Consider the following 6,000-nt stretch of genomic DNA (forward strand, 5'->3'; position numbering starts at 1 on the left):
TTCCTAGCTATTTCCGTGGTATCAGAACTAACCTATATCCCCCCATCCAAATCGCAGCCACGGGCCCACAGACCTCTTGAACTCTGTCACTCTCTAATCTTCTGTGGACCATGTGTGGTCAAGGATTGCTTCAAATAATGTGGGATTAACCAACTGCAGTTATTTTGGTTCTTGATTTTACCCTTGAAAGTATCTACTAATTGGGTGACCTTAGCAAGTTATGTAACCCATTTCTTCATTTGGAACAGTATCCTAGAACTATTTTTTTGAATTAATGTGAGGATGAAATGAGATTATCTGAGGCATAGAGTCTAGTATAATGCAAATACCCCATAAGAGTCATATGCATTAACAGTATCTGGTACTATTGTTATTGTCCTGAAAACAATGACAAGAACAGAAACAATAAAGACTGACATTCTGGGAGTCCCTGTTGTGGCTCAATGGGTTAAGAACCTGACATAGTGTCCTAAGGAGGCAGGTTCGATCCCTGGCCTCATTTGGTGGGTTAAGGATCTGATGTTGCTGCAAGCTGTAGCGTAGGTCGCAGATGCGGCTCAGATCCGGTGTGGCTGTGGAGTAGTCCACAGCTGCAGCTCCCATTTGACCCCTAGTCCGGGAACTTCCTTATGCCACAGGTGCAGCACCAAAAAAAAAAGGAAAAAAAAAAAAAGACTTATATTCTGTTGCCCACTTAACATCTCAGTAAAAAGAGGCAAGGCAAAGATTTCAGATGCCTAGTTAAAAAGTAATGAAGATACAAATTCTTCCAAGTTTGAGATGAGGAAACTGAGGCTTTAGATAAATTGCAGAATGATTCCAATTTCTGTAATCTTTCAGCTAAAACGACTCACGATGCCCTAATCATTATGGCAATGATCTGTAAGAAATGTTCTGAATGGATATTCTGAACTACTTTTAACTCTTCTATATCATATCTTCTTATAGCCACCAAGCCCTGGACACTGTAAACCCAACTTACTAAGCTCATTCTTATTTTAGCTAGAATGAGCCATATTTCAATAAGGCAAATCAAGCTCCATAGAAAAGCAGTAACACAGATCTCAGATTTTAAAATTTAAGTTATTTAAGGTTTAAGTTTTAAGTCATTTATTGTTTTATATAGCAGGGGCAAGTTTTCAGTGAGAAATCTAAGTAGGTAGATCAATACTGAAAACTCAATCTTTTCTAAACTTATTCAAAGACTACCAGTTACCCTGCGCCTTAGCTATCTAGAGAGAAAAACAGTGTTTCTTTGGAAAACACACACTCACAGGCACTTATATGTACTCACCTGGTTATACACACATATGTGCACACACGCCTATGCATGCTCTCACACACACGGTCCCATATACTCACACACAGAGTCACACACCCTCATGTAGATTCATGCAATCATTACGTGTGGCTTATCCAAGAATGACTAGAAAACTTAGAACCAAATCTATGACTCATGTCTAGTATTAATATAAAATATTAATATAAAATGATTTGGTTTCCTTTTTCATGTGAGTTAATATTATTACCCTTGGCCTTATTGTCATACTTAATTTTTTGACCTGGCTCTCCCTCCTATTTATTGTCTTTCTTTTTATGCATCATTGTGTCAAATTCTCAAGGCCCAGGGAGTAAGATAGATAATGAATGAATGAAGACCAAGGGTGAGGGCAAGGCTTTCGCCTACAGGATGGGTCAGATGGCACTTAACTTTTGGTGTCCTGGAGAGACCACATAATTGAGAGTCACAGGTGACAGAGTGTGTTGCCTGTTTTCACTAATTTAAAGTTGGGGAGGTTGATTTATGACACTTTCTCTTCCATCTGCCTATTTGGTAGGAGGGTTCCTTTGCTCAGCAAACTGTCTTTAAAGTGATTATACACTATTGTGTATAGAATGGGTGGTCAACAGGGACCGACCTGCTGTGTAGCATGGGGGTCTCTACCCAATATCCTGTGATAACTGATACGGGAAAAGATCTGAAAACGAATGGATATGTGTATGTGTGTAACAGAATCACTTTGTTGTACAAGCAGAAATGAGCACGGCATTGCGAATCACCTATACTTCAGTAAAACTTTAAAAAATGAAAATAAAATTAGTTGGAATTTACAGAGCTTAAATGTGAAACAATGCTTGCAAATACATTATAACAAAACAGTTTCATTTGAGGGAAAATGTTCATTTTGAAGTGGAGTATGAATGCTATGTTTGGGAGTTCCCGTTGTAGTGTAGCAGAAAACAAATCCGACTAGTATCCATGAGGATGCGGGTTCAATCCCTGGTCAGGGGTCCGGTGCTGCCGTGCACTGTGGTGTAGGTCGCAGATGTGGCTCAGGTCCCTTGTTGCTGTGGCTGTGGTGTAGGCCAGCAGCTGCAGCTCCAATTGGAACCCTAACCTGGGAACGTCCCTACGCTGCAGGTGCAAGCCCTAAAAAGCAAAAAAGTTATGTTGGACTAAGTTTTTTAAGTATGTGTGGCTCACCTGGACCTCAGGAGCCCAGGTATGATTGCCTACCTCTCCTTGGGCTGGGTCTACACACATACATATTCATGCACACACTTGCACAATACATATTTACATACATACATACTTGGGCGACAAGATGACAAAACCACACCCATTTCTTACCATGGATGTTGCCCTGAAGAGACCTGCCTTTAGCATCACTAGCTCCCTGTTAATAATTAAAGGCAAATCAAGGTCCAGTTTGTAGGGGACCCATGGGCTTGGAGAACAATGTCCACCCTCCTTCTCCACTACTAGCCCATGCCATCTGCTTAAAGAGGTGAGACAAAGAAGTCCCATTCCCTCTGAACCAAGAGCACACCTGCTGCCATTGGGAAAAGGAAGGCAGCATTAATTCTGTCTTTTGTTTTACTCCTACAACAGGAGTCTGTTGTTTGTGTATAACGGCCCATCCATGTTGAATAAAAGGAGCCCAATTAATCTACTACTGGAAAAAAAAAAAAAAAAACCCACACCCACAGTGTTTGATCCAATTAGCACGTTCACGAACTAGCTGAGCAAGCTGCTTCATATCACCAGGACATTCTAGGGTGTTGTTTCCAAGATTAGTGATCCTCTAGTTAAGCTCTCTTCAAGTTCCTTCCAGGTCTATTTAAGAATCTGTAATTTGATCCTAGGATCCTGCTTCTAAGCCAGGATTTTAGCTGGTAGATGAAGACAAAAATAATGTCTGTAATGAGTGTGCCACATGCAACATTCATCTCAGGAAGGGCAAAGTTTCTCCCATTGGAAGCTAGGTGTCATTTGCGAATGTCTCCATACACAGCCCCTGTTAAAAATGACAGTGAGAGGGGTTGAAAATAAACCTTAGGAAGGGCTTCCTGATTGCATTTGTTTCCCAGCGAGAGTTTCAGCTTTTTGAAATTTGTCCACTGTCTTTTAGAAGAACTTTTCTGAGCACAGGTCTACACAGAATCAAAGATCATGAAAGGGTGTCCTTGAGAGTTCTGCCTAGAGCTTCTTTTTCTCCAGGACTGCTTCTTTATTTTTGCCCTTATCATTCAAAAATAAAGCATTGCTCCTGTTTCACTGTAATTGCTATAAGGCAAACTTCTGGCATGCGCTAAGACACGGTCACCCGAGTCTGTTTGACAGCTATTTTAAATATTTCAGTCTTTGGGAGGGGAACTTAAGATCTGAGCTCCTCACCTTATCTTCTGAAGATAAAATGAGTATGAAAAAAAGAATATATATATGTATGACTGGGTCACTTTGCTGTACAGGAGAAACTGACACGACATGGTAAATCAACTATAATTTTTTTAAAAAAGTAATTGAATTTTAAAATTAAATGTTTATATTCTCTGATTTCATGAATATTTAGCATTCACATAAAAGCTAATGTAACAAAATCAATCCATAAAAAGGATTGCTAAAATAGCAATTAAATAAATATAACAAGCTTCCTTTCATATATTAAAAAAAAAAAAAAAACCAAACTTCCTGGAATTCTCTTGTGGCACGGCGGGTTAGGGATCCTGCATTGTCACTGCTGTGGCTCGGGTCACTGATGTGGCATGGGTTTAATCCCTGGCCCAGGAACTTCCGCATGCAATGGGTGTGGCCAAAAAAAAAGTCTGATCTTCATATTGGCATTTTGAGTGGGTGCCCAGAGTAGAAGATGATATAGAGGATTCTCCAGAAAAGAACAAGGAACATCCCTACTTATGAACACTCAGAAAGCACTACTGAGCCTTAGCCACGTTAAAAACGGGAAGAGAGATCTGGGAGTGAGTTATTCTAGAAGCAAACGGGAAGCAGCTCTATTCTCACAACTGGAAGGAGGTTTAGGGCCAGAGGGATCCTATATTCGAGGTCCTTTATTAAGAGTAATACCCATCCATTAAAAAAAAAAGAAAGAAAGAATGTCATTTGCAGCAACATGGATGCAACTAGAGATTCTCACACTGAGTGAAGTGAAGTCAGACAGAGAAAGACAATACCATATGATATCGCTTATATATGGAATCTAAAATATGGCACAAATGAACCTATCTACAAAGCAGAACCAGACTCACGAACATAGAAAACAGACTGGTGGTTGCCAAGGGGAAGCAGGGAGGAAGGGGGATGGACTGGCAGTTTGAGTTTGGGGTTCGTGGATGCAAACCGTTACATTTAGAATGGATAAGCACAGGGACCTCTATCCAATTTCTTGGGACAGACCATGGTGGAGGATAATATAAGAAAAGGAATGTGTATATATATATTATGACTGGGTCACTTTGCTGTGGAGCAGAAATTGGCCCATTATAAATCAACTATGGTTTAATACAAAAAATAAATTTAATTAGAAGATTTCCATAAAAAAGGAGCTGTCTCTTTCTCCTCCCTCCCCCACCAATTTCCTTTTGTCCTGTAAGACAAAGCCTAAAGCGACAGGAGTGACCTGAGACCCAGAAAGAAACATGAAAGCATCTACCTTAGACAGGCTATGTTTGCTCAGTAGCTGGTGATATTTTTCCAGGTTTAACAGGTCTTTTCATGCATTTCAGAACGAGTTTCACATTTCCAAAAGGCAGCAACAACCTTTCAAGCAGGAGAAACGGCACAGCCCCTGCCCGTTCAGGGCTGTGCCCACACTTGTCTCCTGCTGTCTGATTAACTGGGCACCAGGATGGAACATGCTGGGAGAAAAGCATGGCTGAGAACCCAAATTCTTGGGCACGAGAAGTACAGCTCGTCCGTGTGATCTGCTCAAATGCGTGTTTCACTTCATTCCCAAACCCCACCTTAATCCTGAGGGGAACTGAGAGAACGCACTGTACCCCTGAGAGCAAATATCGTAAAGTGGAAATCATTCAGTCCTACCCTGGCAACGTGGCCATAATGATTCAGATTTGACATAGACTCGAATATTCCCCTTCGGTTTTAAGAGGGAGGAAATAGAGTAGGTGCAAACTGCTCCATTTAGAATGGAGAAGCAAGGAGGGCTTCTTGTATGTTGTATGTCCTACTGTACAGCACAGGGACCTCTCTCCGGTCCCTTGGGACAGCCCTTGACGGAAGACACTATACAAAAGGGAATTATATGTATATGTAGGACCGGGTCCCTTTTCTGTACAGCAGAAATTGGCACAATATTGTAAATCAACTAGACTTTACTTAAAAAATCCAACTTAAAAAAAAAAAAAAAAAGGATGACAGGAAGTAATAAGCTCATTCCCTTTGTGAGTGCAGTGCCCCCTGAGGGTTTGATGGGAGATGCCATCTACTCCTTGGATTTTCCTTCTTCCCTTACCGCCTCCTTGAAAGACCCAGCACCTCTTATTCTTTCCATGCTAATGTTTTAATAAGTATGAATTCAGTTCATTGATTTTGAAAATATTAAGATCATTACAAGTCCCGGGAGTTGTTACACAGCACCCCTGGGAACTGATGGTTTAGAGCAGGGGTCAGGCTAAATCCAGTCTACCTACTGATGTTGTATGTCCTCTAAGTAAAGAATGTGTTTACAGTTTCAAAGATTT

Source organism: Sus scrofa, chromosome 12 (genome assembly GCF_054392235.1).
Source record: "Sus scrofa isolate SSC_HxYL_T2T_F1_AM1 chromosome 12, Sscrofa_HxYL_maternal_Yorkshire_Landrace_v2.0, whole genome shotgun sequence".
Lineage (NCBI taxonomy): Eukaryota > Metazoa > Chordata > Mammalia > Artiodactyla > Suidae > Sus > Sus scrofa.